The 14,047-nt window shown below is 36.4% G+C and overlaps 1 protein-coding gene across 1 annotated transcript in view; it reads right to left on the bottom strand.

Annotated features, from left to right (window-relative positions):
- The window catches only part of LOC142035976 (putative oxidoreductase YtbE), a 53,211-nt gene that overhangs the window by 15,134 nt on the left and 24,030 nt on the right, over nucleotides 1-14,047 (bottom strand).

The following is a 14,047-nucleotide window of genomic DNA, read 5'->3' as shown; positions in this document are numbered from 1 at the left end:
GTTGACATGCAAATAAAGTTAAATGGTACATAGCTGATACAAAGGTTATTTTTTAAAATAAGCCTTAAGTGTGCATGCATGTGCATAAACTAAGTGCTGACAGTCCTGAAATCAGATGTCTTCCTTCAAACCTCAGGTACAATAAAGCACAACTCCCAGTATTGGCCTGCCACCGCACCTCAACCCTGACTCATCTTAGGCAGTTTGGCCCTTATTCTGTGCTAAACACAGTTAATAGGGAAACCAACTGTGGCCAGGCTAGTAGGGGTCTCCTTAGGTTGTGGATTCTGTGGACTATGAATCAGACTCATTTCTTCAGTATGTGAACTTTATCTTGACTGACTTTTAACCTGTAACACTGCAGGTGGCAAGTCTGTCTCAAGGTATGCGAACATGGAAATTCAAGCGCTGTTGCTAATTCAGTATTTATGCTGGCCAGTTCTGTATAATGCATATGCATATGCTTATCTATATAAATGAATACAGGTATCTATAGCAAAAAATAAGGGAATTAAGCCAAAAGTTATACTGTTATTTTTTCAGAAGAAAAGGCAGCATTGGGCAATTTCAGCCATTTGATGTCAAAGGAATGATTTCCGGACCGAAACTACCCTCATTCCACAGTTAGAATCACCACTTTCTTGAGGTCAGCAGGGAACTATGTGGAGCTGCCTTAATTTGAAGCTGCAATACAGACACATAAACCCCTCTTATTAATGCAACTGAGAGGCATGATTACATTAAAAGGAAGAATTTCACTTGAAGCAAAAGCTAACGAAAATGTTGGAGAAAAATGTACTAACTGTACTTATTCCTAAAATGCCTATGTTTTATGTATAAAGCCCCCCCCTCACAAGTAGACTATAAATTGGGATATAAAAATATGAGCTATAAGGTTACAAAGTATCTTGAATTTGCAAGTTAGATTTACCTGGACAAAACAAAGAAATTAAATTTTTCTAGGCTTCTATGAAATTCCATAAATGAAGTTACAGTTCATTGCTAATTATTATAAACAGATTATTAAAGCCCTGAAAAAACCCCCCACAAACCAGTTTTGCATTAGGAAAGCCACTAACCATATAAATATGAGCAATGACTGCTGTGTTGTTTTCACATATTTTAGCAGCACAACCAGATAAGCTGCACAGCAGCAAAACCTGCACACATACTATCACTTTTTAATGTGGTTTCTTTTGTAGAATACAAAAAGGAGAAAAAAAAAATACATTAGCAACTAAAATGCTAGACAGCTTTCCTTACAGAAATTATCATTGTTCAAAATGTATAACAATTAAGGTATAACCTGCACTATAGCAATTTGCATCATTTGTATGTAATCTGCCAGAAGGAGCAAAACCTGAGCTTCTACTGAGAAACAACCCTGGAGTGTCAACACTAATAAATCATTATGCCAAAGAAGTCAGAAAAAAAACCACTTGCAGTTTTAACACAATGGTGAACCAAAATATACTCTATTGTTGAAAGCTAAGGAGTTACAAAAAACATGCTGCTATTGCCCTTGAAGAATAAAGCTTTTATTTCAGGCCGAAATAAAACAAAACTCAGACATGAAATATGAAATGGCTTATTAAACTTGTCCATTTCCACAGAAAGCTTCCATTCCCCCCCCTGCAGCATACTCTAAGATGTTTTGCTTCTCGCATACTTCTCCTAGGAGACTTTGAAGTCTGTTCCATAGTCTCATTGCATTCACTGATAAGTTTTTTTGTTAGATTTCCCATCAAGAAATTTCAGGTCAGTTATGTTTTGTCTTAAAAGGAATCTGAGTTGCTCCTACTAAAATCAGTATTATGACATTCCTGTGTTTAGAGTGATGCCACACCAAGAAAACTAAATTCAAAATTGGCAAGAAAGCAAACGTTTTCCCACACAACAGAGAAACAGCAATTAGAATTCCAATGTCTTTGTGAGAACCAGCATTTTCTTAATTTATTTATTTTTTTTTTAAGAGAATACAATTAAAACATTTCATTTCATTAAATCCACAGATTTAGTTTTGGTGAAGTTAGGACCCTTTGTTTTGACTCCATTGCTTTGTTTTTAGTTACAGTCTAATACATGAAAGTCAAAGTGTTTTGACTTTTGTATTACATTACAATATAAAATACAATAAATATGAAAACAATTGCACATCCTGACTGTATTAAAAATATTGCAATACATGGTGGAAACATGAATTCAAAACACTGGAATTTCCTGAAAAATAGAGAGTTTAAATTTCAATGAACAATCAATGGATTCTACTCTAGAGCATTGCTTCCATCTGCTTGATGGAAGATTAACACACTTGCTCTGCATTGTCCAAATCTGGGAAAGACTGCCTTAAAGCAGGAGATCATACAGAATTATTTCCACATTTACATCTGCTGGATTAATTCTTAAGAATGAAGAATTGGAAAATGATATACAAGACAATGAAAGTCTAATTAGATCCTGGGCCTTATCCGACAGATCAACGCTTGTGACTATGTATATCAAACAAGATCCATGAAATAATTACATCAGCAGTAGAAAAAAAAATTACATATTGAGAAACTTGTGTAAAAGGGTCCTGACTCATTGCCTTGAAACAACTGGGGGAGCACATTTCCTTATATTTCCTCTCTCACAGAGCTCCAACAGAGGCAAGTTCCCCAGAATTTGTGCCACAGGTCTCAAACCCACCAGAATGCTCTTAAGGGGTGGGGGGTGGGGGAGTGGAGGAGCATTTATTTTCAATTTAATACCTGTGTAGTGTGCTTAAAAATTCCATTTCAGATAATTGAGGCATAACTTATGTCTTAGCTGTTTTGACAGCAGGTGGTTTTAAAGTCTATACTTCTTAACTTAACCAGTTTAACTAGTCCTGAAGTTCAGGTCTTCTGAGATAAAAGTTTGCAATGTGCTAGCTGCAATCCCTCTAGAAGTACACTTTTAAAATATACATTTATACTGCCTTATTTACAAAGTCACAGAGCTTTGACTCAGGGAGAGAAAGCATCCTCCTTATCTGCCTGAGGAAACGAGTGGTTTGGCCTCTATGAAGCAGATTTTGAGAAAGTGGCTGGTGCAATAAACAAGTTTGCAATTCCCCATTAGCTCCCAAAGCTTACTGAGGCTTTGTCCTACTCCTTGCTACTCTGACTTCACAGGCTTGAAGGAAAACTTGGCAACAGTGCTTCTTTTATGCATACTAAAAATTGACTGACCACAATGGTAGCACAGAAATTTTCATCCAGCTTTGAAAAACTATCATGAAACTCTGCAAGACACATTAGAATACACATTGGCAAAATAACGGTTGATTATAATGGGAAAAAAAATTAGTATCCTTTCTATTCTACACAAAAAAAATCTTGGCCTCCACCACATCAGTAATTTCACCACACTGTATTACTCCCAGCTGCTGTGAAGCAATACATCATGCTAATAGACTGCTTTGCAATGTAGAGGTGTATCAAGCTTAAAGCATTTTTTATGGCAACCTAGAGAATGATTGGGTATTTTTTCCTTTACTTAGTATAATACCAAATTATACAAAGTTTGATGGGCACTGTTAGTCTTGCAACAAAAAAAAAAGCATAGACAGACTGTCTTGGCACCACAACATTGTTTCAGTACAGTAGTGAGCCTTATCTTTCTCTAGCACTACTGTGGACTTTTATCAAACTTCTAAATACTTCTGGAATATTAAATGTACAAAGTTCAGATCAAAAAGGTTTTTTAAATGACAAAACTGGATACTGGGTTTGTGGAGCCCATTTTCCTCCCCCTCCCTGTTGTTCTACATGAGTCAGAGCAAGTGAGAATTCCCATGTCCAGTGAACAGTGCCCATTCTGTTGTATCTTCTATTCAGGCCACAGAATAAAAACACAAATGGATCCACTTTTCACTAGAGGTCATTTGCAGTAACTGTATCTTTATTAAAGGAGGTTACACGGGTTGGAAAGGTCCACATTCTCTCTGATATGCACACTAAGAACTTCTCTGTGGGTAAATGGTATTACTCATAGAAACCATCCAAGATTTGGTTTTAACACAGCTTGCTAAATCAAAGCTGTAGGCTGACTGTGCCCCACATCCAGATTGCAAGCCAAAGCCTTGATAAATAAAGCAGATGACTCTTAGACAGAACCAATAAGGAATTAGTTTCTAAATCTATGAATTAACACTTGTTCCCATTTCACAGACTCAAAAAACATAGTCACCAAAAGGCTAAGTGTCCAAAGACACACAGGAAGACTGTGGCAAAATTGAAAACACAAAAATCATGCTTCCTCCCCAAAAGAATTTCTTTTTATCCTATTCATTACCACAGTATACGTGCTTATCTCCCTTAAAATGACTTTCCTGCTACTACAATTCCATGATCATTACTCCTGCTACAGATCACCTGTGAACCATGATAAACTGTAAGGACAACAGGAGAGGAGGCATGAGTAGAAATCAAAGTGTCAACTTCTGTGACTGAAAACTCATTATAAACATTCAGTTTACACCACTGTTAAATGGCTAACTAAATATCATAAGGCAGCAATACTAGCTTAATGTATTCTGTCTCTTTGACCCTGGCTGCTCATTCTCACTGCTGCAATGCAGCACCACCTTAGTTATGTTTACATATTTTTTTCTTGAGTTGACATTACAAACCAGATCAGATTTAAAAACATCCACTAAAAAGGCTGTTTAGTTGTTTTCAAAACTGAATCAATTCCCTTTTACAGATTTACCCTTCTCTTATGACAGTTTTAAGCATGTAAAATTCACACTGTGAACAGAACACAGGTTTATAAAAATGTATTTTCAGCCTTTTTTATCTAGAACATTCTGCAGCTGCTAAAAACAGTTGGGCAATCAAAACTGCAAACGCAACATGGTACAGAATCAATCCCACTATACCTTAAGTCAGTATTGCCACCACATTCCATGTGGTAAAAATATGATCAAAATTATCAGCAACTCAGCTGTACCCTTAAAACTCGCACTTTGAAAGTATTATGCAGAGTGCATAGTTAGATTCTAAATAGTTTGTCCTCCCTGTAACTATGATGGCACAGTTTCCTGAACTGGGAAACTTTTTGGACTTACATATCAGAGGGGATAATGATTCCCAGCTGGTATGAATGACAGCAACCTAACTGATGTCAATAAAGCAATAATGATTTACAATAGCTAAGAATCTAGAGCTTGAACTCAACATATGCAAAACAGATAAATGATGCCTTTTCCCCAAATCATGTACATTATTTTTTGAGACAAAAAAAAAAAATCAGACAAAGACTTTCCTTTGAAATGGATTTCAGCATTGCCTTCTTCCCAAGAGTTCTTGTGTTCACGCTGGGACCTCTAGGCACTTCTATGTTGGTACATAAATGTGTACATTTGCTTTACATTAGCTAAGCAAAAGGATTTATCTAAATTTTGGACAAAAAGGATTCACTTGCTAGTAGAAAAAGCACAAACCATATACTGCAATAAATCATGAAACAAAGAAGTCTGAGGGCTTATTTTTACACTTAAAATTACCCACTAAGTCCTTAAAATAAAAAAAAAAAAAGAGAAAAAACAGCAAAACATAACAAATGAGGATAGACATTCACGCAAGTTTAGATTGGTTCCCACTTTCACATCTGCACCAAAATGACTTATTCTATGGCAATTTCTTATTCTTAAATAAGATACTGCACATTATAAAGACTTCTTTATGATCTTTAACATAAATATGCGTAGTCTTTTTTTTTTTTCCATACATCTTTAATTGCTGTTTTATCTGATCAACAGGGTGTGGTGCAACCAACATCCTCACCAACTGCAACCACCTTCAACCCATGAAAACACATCTCTGAACTGTACTCCTGATAATAACAAGCCCATGAGACATCTTCTTCTGTACAGATTATTACAGACAATGTGAAAAAGATGTGTTGCTAGGAAAATTAGTTACTTGCTTTTACTTATTAAAACTTTACTGCAACTTATGTAAACACATTCACATATGACTTCTACCAGAAAAAACACTCTTGAGACAAACATTTTGTGGAACTCTAACACAAATGTTTGTGAATTGTTAGCTGTTCATCATTTGACAATATAAGCATAGATTTAAAGTAATTCTTCAGTAGAATAAACAGAAGATGTCATCTAGGAAAGGACATACTCGAAATTCATGCCACCTACACAAAAACTGTATTTGTTTTACTGAACCCTCACTCATTTTTAAGAACTGATAGAAAATGGAGTAAGAAAAGATGATGATTGAACTGACCTATGCCCAAAGTTGAAAAGGACAAGAATATTGTTAAGGTTTATGAGATTTCTTCTCTCACTTGGAATTAGTCCAAACATAACTTTTTTCAAAGAACATAGTGGCATCGCTTCAGTTTGATATAGAGAACAAACCGCTAATTGCTTAATGATTGTCTCTCTGTAACTTTACATACCAAAGACTGGTGTTTGTCAAGGATTAAGCCTGTCAGAGACTGGTACTTGGGAGTGATGAGCAAGAAGGAACCATGAGCGATCACAAAACTTAATTGTTTGATGAATTTACGATCTTGTTGAGAAGGCACAAATAGAGGCCTTGCTTGAATAGATAGGGCCAGAAAAGATAAGAACTCCTGCCTTTGTTCTCGTCCTTGTAGATAATTTAGCTTAAACTAACCATATGGTTCTACACCACTAATGAAAACTTAGATAATAAGAGCACTAACAAGCACTGATGTATCAAAACATGTAAAAGACCATACTGCGCAAAATCACCTGAGGAGGGTCAAATAGCGGACAAGTGAGGAAGACTATGGAAGACCACCAGAGGACTCCTGAAGACCACCAGAGACCTTCAATGCGCCTCCATAAGGGACATTTGCATATGCTAATAGTTTTCTGGAAAACTAATGAATATGTATAACATTTCTCAGAAATCTAGTGAATATGTATGTAGAACATGTACTTAACCTGCACAATTAGACCCGACGGTGTGCACGATAGGTGGAACGATCCCCCGTGCATCCAGCACTGCCAATAAAGAATACCTACTTAATAGTTAATCAAACTATTGAGTTAGTTTCTTTGAATCAAGTTACTGGGCTAAACAATTTCTGTTACTTTGTGGGACTCCCTTCAAATCATACATGAAGACTACTATACTAACATATAAAGGGAATAATTGTATTTATTCTGAAAAGCATTTCTCCATGTTTAAAAAAATCATGTTAACATATTAAGGAATTTCTGAGGCACATATGAATATTTCATGTAAGCACAAGCTGCACTGCTTACACTAACAAGATTAGTGAGAAATTTTACTCTTAGTAAAACAGCACCGAGTCCCAGTGGGATCTGAATGCAGAACCACCACCACGTTACTACTCTTGCCAACTTCAGGCAAAAGCTGGCTGGAGGCCCTCATTCTTCCCAGCATTTTTAGATAGAGGGACAAGTAATCATGTGCATGTGTGTATGAAAAGCTTGCCAAGATGATGGGCTAGCCACAATGCCAAAATCAAGGTCATTAGAGACACTGCATATGGAAAGGGTCATTTTGCTACAAACAGACCAATTACCAGTGAGCATATATAATGACTATTCATGATGTCAAAGCAGCTTGCCACACTGCTTTCATCTGCCAGCAGACAAATGCCTATACAAGAATGTTGCAGCTGTCAAGGGAATATTTGACTCAATATATGTATCTTGGAATGGGTTCTGTAGGCAGTCTGGCCTCTGTCCTGAGGTATTGGAGAGGATAATTCCACAAAATGACAATGTACGAGACCACAAAAATTCAAACTATAGCCTTGATATTAAAAGAATCCTAGTTGATGTCAGCTGTTACAACAAAGAACCAGTTATTATACATGAACATCTCACTGACCAACATTAAGAATTTTTTTCTCCCTTTTCCCTCAGCACTGTTTATCCTGTAACTCTTTAAAGCAAAACATGTATGCAGGCTGTTGAACAAAGATTCACGTCTAGAGTTCTCTGCCTCTCAGCACTGCAGTGCAGATAGAGACTTCTTTACTCTGACTGCAACCTTAAGACAGAGAAGATTAAAAAAAAAAACAAAACCCCAAACCAAAAAACCCCAAAACTACATTCTCAGACATAACAGCATTTAAAGAAACTAATTCTTGAAACTGTAAGGTTGCCTCAGCTAGTAGAAATCAGTTTAACAGTAAGATCATTCCTGCTATAAATAGAGAGTTATCAGCTTGGTCTATCAGAAGTCACCCAGCATTTTTAAATGGGAGTTTTTAGTGTAGGTAGTGCCTTTATCCTATATTGTCAAGTACATGCTACAATTCTAAAAACAGTAAATAAAATAGTAATTATCCTTCCTCATTCACTGGTTCATAATTCTCAACATAAAGAAGCTGCAATGACTGAGCAGTGGAAATTGCTGCAGTCCCTCAGGAGCTTTTCAATTAGAAAATCTTCCGATCACTTGGGCTGACTACACAGATCAGGTGCCAAATTCTGATCCTCAAGCTACCACAAGAGATGGCACAACTCCCTCTGGAAGCAAGGCTGGGCCTAAATGCGTGCAAATCCTGGGGTCTGAAGACTATGGAAGACAACAGACTGGAAGACAAAATAAAAGTGTCTGCACCGAATCCTTTCTTAACCAGCATGTGAATGCCTCATGAACCAAGCAGTGTTATAATTCATTAATATGAGGAATAAGTGTTGCAATACACTTTCTGTACAATTTGGGGAAATGTACATACAATTTATAAGTTTTGGTTCATGTTACGGAATGATACAATTGCTATAGATTTGTATACCACTGTAAATACGTATCTACCTTTGTTGACCAGGATTGTATGACATTTTTCCCTGGAAAGATGTTAAGGGAAACCAGCAAATTTAGTGACCGGGCTTTGGCTATACAACAGGAGTACTAAAAAAAAAAGTCAAACTAAAAGTATAAGCTGGCCTGTTTGTAGGGAAGAGAAGATAGAGGGTAAAAATATACAAATTTCAGGTTAAAGAGGGAAAGACGCTGGTAGGACTTTTAATGGACTGTAAGACACATACTGAAGAATTTAGCCAGGAGAAAATAAAAGATAAGCGTGTTTAGCCAAAGACTCTGTAGCTCAAGGGCAAACCAGAAGGACCATGTTCCAGACACAACCCAGAGGGATTAAAACACCTGAAGTGGGTAAAACTTTTGGGGTCTGTTATTTTAACATAGATAATAAATGTATTATTTCATACTGTTACAGTAAAGGACAACAGTGGCTTCAGAATTCCTACAAGTGTTTTTGGGCATGCTCTCATATCTGTCATGGTCTCCCTCATGGAAAATCTCGAGAAAAACGCCCAGGATTCTGGGAAATTGTTTGTAACCTTAAGTGAGATCTTGCAATAGCTGCTCAGTTACATTAGGCAGCTGAACAGTGGATTCAAGCACAAGGGTGAGAGTGCCAAAATATGAAACTCTTTCAAGTGTGTTCCTGAGACCTGAGCCTTGGGGCAGTAACCAGATTCTGTTTAATATCCAAAGATACAAAGCACATTGGATCCAAGGAGTACAGCTCAAAACTTCAGTATGGTAAGTAATCAACTGGAAAGGGTAACCAGGTCTCTAATAAATACTATTCAGATTCTCATTTTAAATTGTTCGTATTTCCAGTTCAAATCGTATCAGGATAAAAGGTTCTTTTGAAAAATATTAACCTCGAATTCCTTTTGATGAAATACAAAAACAGTATAGTGGTAAGCCACAGTGGGGATTTTTCAGTGATAGCAAAAGGACTTCTCTCGTCACCTGAATCTATTTTCTATTTATGAGAATATTTTGATGTTACAGCTCAATTCCAAAGCTTCATTAAGAGCATATACAGGAAGCACTACTAAGCAGTCAAGGATTAAGAAACAGTAAACTTACAAATGCCCACACATCTCAATGAATGCACATCTACCAGTTTACACACCAATTTCATTGGCACATGCTGCATTCAAATAACAATAAACCTGCTATTTTCTCTACAGCCAGAGGTACTTAGGAGTTTACTAAAATTGGACTCATTATAATCCAAGGAGTTTTGTTTAACTTTTTATGCAAGCCTTTTGCTCCCTAAAATATTTATTTTAATAATTTTGACAAATAATTCAGGGTTTTTTTTGTTGTTTTTTTTTTTTTTTTTAATCTGTCAGACAATTTTTATTATCTGGGGGCAGAGTCTTATAAATTAGTACATGCTGACCTGGACAGGGGCACAGACCCAGAACCTCTGGTCTCTCCTTAGTTAGCTGGGTGAGAAGATACTTCAGGCCAGAAGCCCTGCAAGTTGTGCAGCCCTGTGTCTCAGCTGCTATGTGCTGGCTCTCAGATAAACCTGGTCGAATCTATCTTTGTACACATGACCTAAGAAAAACTCTTAAAGCTATGAATGTAGATGTAGTTGGAATTTTTCTTGTGTCAGCTTCTGACCATTGTGACCACTCTAAAATTTAACACAATCTGAACACCACCACCCCCCCCCCGCATTAAAGACTTTTACAGTCTTGGGTACTAACAGTTTATTTCCCTCCTCCTAGGGCAACTGATAATAACAAAAAAGACTATTAATAATTTACATTATTTTAAAATGTTGCTTGCCCCAGGTAAGTGGAATTTTTCAGAATAAATATTAACCTGGATTTAAATTGAAGTTGAAAGAGTGAGATTTTCAAATATCTGCACTCAAATAATCTGCGAATACCGAGAAGTGATTAAAGAAAATCTTGTTACATTCAGCCAGACCAAAGAATTAGGTCAACATCGAGATCTTTTAACTATCTTGTAGGTATCTTGCAGATACATATGCATCATCAGTCCCGTAACAGAAACCAATTTCTTTTTTCTACAGAGAACAGTGTTTATTGTCACTGCACTTTCAGGCGCTCTTCAGTGTGGACATAGCTAGTTGCTAAGCCCACTAGCAAGTTGAATAATTTCAATATTTCCTTTGTGAATTGACTGCAGAAGCATATCATTCTTTTAAATGGTCAACCTTAAATGTGAAGCTTTTAGTTTCTACTGATTTTTTTTTTTCCTAGAATAAACATTTCCTAAAACCCAAAAGTAATAGGATTGCAAACAGGAACCAATGACTACCTGAAGCAATGTCAGCTTCAGAGAAGACAAAGAACTCACCTGTTTAGTATAGAACTTACAATTTTTCCTCCAATAAATGAAGATGACTTTTTTTTTTCCCCTCAAGTAAGAATTTTGACCAGATATTATATTCAATTCAGACCAAGGCTAACATGTTTCCACATAACACATAGCAAGTCACGTAAAGATATGCAGTAAGTGTTTAATCTTCAGTGGAAAGTCTAGTGGTTAACCATGCAAACAAATTATTTAACATTTTCCTCAGGAATCATTGCATTTCTATCTCCAGAGTGGTTAACATCTGTGTGTCATTTCAGTAACACATAGTTATGGTCAGGACATCCACAGTCTGTATCCCCTAGAGCAAAAATGTGGAGGCTGATGTTCTAAGGCACTTGATTCAACCAGACTAATAAATTTTCCTTGCCCTGTAGATGATCTAACTGAGGTAATTTAGACAACCAGAGCTGGAAAGCTTACATTCAGCTAAAGGAATCATGAGTCTACAGTATGCTTACAGAAAAGACTGTGGGTAGCAACATGCAGATTGACAAAACTGCTGAAGAAATGCAATTGCAGGAAAAATAAATATAACATGGCATGTCTGTAAAGAGGTATCACGTACAGGAACAAAAAATAAAAGTAATTTTTCCTCTGCCTATGAGGCCAGTGATAGTTTTTCCAGTGTCTTACTGGAAGACCACTGAATGGCTCACAGTCTTTCCCATTAGGAAGATATAGACAGAAATAGTTGTGTAAGACAGGAAAGATCACAAACACACATGCAAAAGCAGAATAAAGCCAACAGGATAGGAATAATAATAGAAGGTGAAAATACAACCTGTTTGCAGCAAATTAGGATGGCATATCTAGGCACAAATTACATGCACTAACTTAAATACTCATCAGAAAAAAATTTCTCAATGGAAAGATGAAGTACCTTGTCAAATAGTCCATCTTCGGACTTAAAAGTCATTGACGCTTTGAAATATTAGGTTGGTGTAATGATTACAACTGAATGTTGTAATCCCTTACATGGCAGAAAACACTTTTTGCAACTTCCCTTATGCTTAATATTAAAAGCAAGAATAAAAGATGTATCAAAGATAATTTACTTCTGTGTTTCCAGAGGCAGACCAGAAGTAACTGAAGGGTTGAAGTGTAAGAGAACAGGCTTATTTATTGCTCTGATGAAACTGGTAGTGGCACACAGCCTGTAATTGCCTTTGTACAACTCTCCTGCGACAATCGCTATTTCAGTAACTGTGGGTTAGCAGATAGACTACTTAATCCAGGAAGTCTTCTCCCTGTCAGTGGAACTTCTCTGAAGCTGTAAAGAGGGTGGTCCACATTGCCCAAGAACTGCATGACAGGATCTTCTCTTACGACACTGTTTCTAATAATACTACATACTTCAGGAGCAAAATCCTCCTCTTAAATCTATATGATAAATTTTGATTGGGGCAGTCTACTCTTCCTATTGCTATGAATGTAAACTGAAGCTTGCAGTGCATGAAAAATCAAATTGACAGTTATCAGAATTTGAGAGAATCGCTCCCTTCTTTGATTTTTTTTTTCCCAAAAGTTAGTATCAAAGAATCTGCAGTTGAGTATTTGTTCCTCATCTAGCCATTTTGTTTTGTTGACCTTTTCTAAAACAGAAAAGGATCTATGAAATACCACAATATATGCTAAATTAGAAAATGGCATCATACAATTAAAAAAAAAATCTAAAGGAAGCAAGACTTAGCATGATTTATACTTAAAACAGAGGAGGCTACTACAAAGATGTGCCATAGTAGCATACAGATTTCAATGCAATTTGTAAATTTCCTGAAGAAAGTATGCACACCATCATTAATCTCACGGGCAGAATGTGGCAATGTATTATTTACAAGCAACCCAAAGCTCTCTTATTTAACTTACCAAAATGCTAATGCTGCAATTTCCAAAGAGATTCACATAACTTACACACCCAAATCCCACTGAAATATGAGCATCCAGTTCAAATTAAGTTTTCGAACATCTCTCACTACAAATTCCCCAAATCCCAAAATGTACTGTAACCTCTTCTGCCAAGATAGGTTTTCATCATTATATCACCTTTCTCACAGAGCTCCTCCATCACTCTCCAGGTTTCAGCTTGGACCTCTCGATTGCTATTACCTGGAATATGTTTATCAGGCCAGCGTATTAAATAAAAAAGAAACAGAACCAGACTACTCAAAGTGTGCAAAAAAACCCCCAAAATCAAACCATGTGAAACAGCATTTTCCCTCCATAATACCCCCTAACATATTATCATCAAAATAGTTACAATTACTACTCCATGAACATCACTGTATACATCCATTTAGTTTTAATAATGTGATGTTGTAGATTTCATTTAACAACTAAAGGTAGCAGAAGTTGCAACATGTGCCACAGGTTTAGGTCACTGTAATCAGAATTCCATGGTCACATATGCACTTAAACTTTCAACACATAACAAGCCCCATTTAAATCAAAGCAATTTTGGTCACTGGAATTCAGACTGGACTACTGCTGAAGTGCTACAAGTCTTAAGTTTACAGAAGATAAATATGTTTGGCAGTTCTATAGATATTTTATACAACCTCAGCAGTGGGTCTGTCTTTTCCTTTCTAAAGAATACTTCCATTAATGAATTTCTGTTGGAAATTACAGCACATTCTGTCATGCAGGTCTTTTTGCTAAAATTTTGTGCCAGCATTTGTGATTTTTTTTAAATTTTTTTTTTAATATTATTTTTAAGGGAACAGAATCATGCTTTACTACATTTTATGAAATGTTAGCACAATTTCAAACACAATTAAGATTTAGTGATGAAATTATCCAAGCAGCTATTGAAACTGGCTGTCTCAGGAAAGCTTTTTTTTGGTGTTGTCTCCACACAAGACTGTCCTTCTACTGAAAAAGGA

The sequence above is a fragment of the Buteo buteo genome, chromosome 10 (genome assembly GCF_964188355.1).
Source record: "Buteo buteo chromosome 10, bButBut1.hap1.1, whole genome shotgun sequence".
Taxonomy (NCBI): Eukaryota; Metazoa; Chordata; class Aves; order Accipitriformes; family Accipitridae; genus Buteo; species Buteo buteo.
Note: the sequence above shows the minus strand (reverse complement) of the source record. Positions and strands in the feature narration are given on the sequence as shown.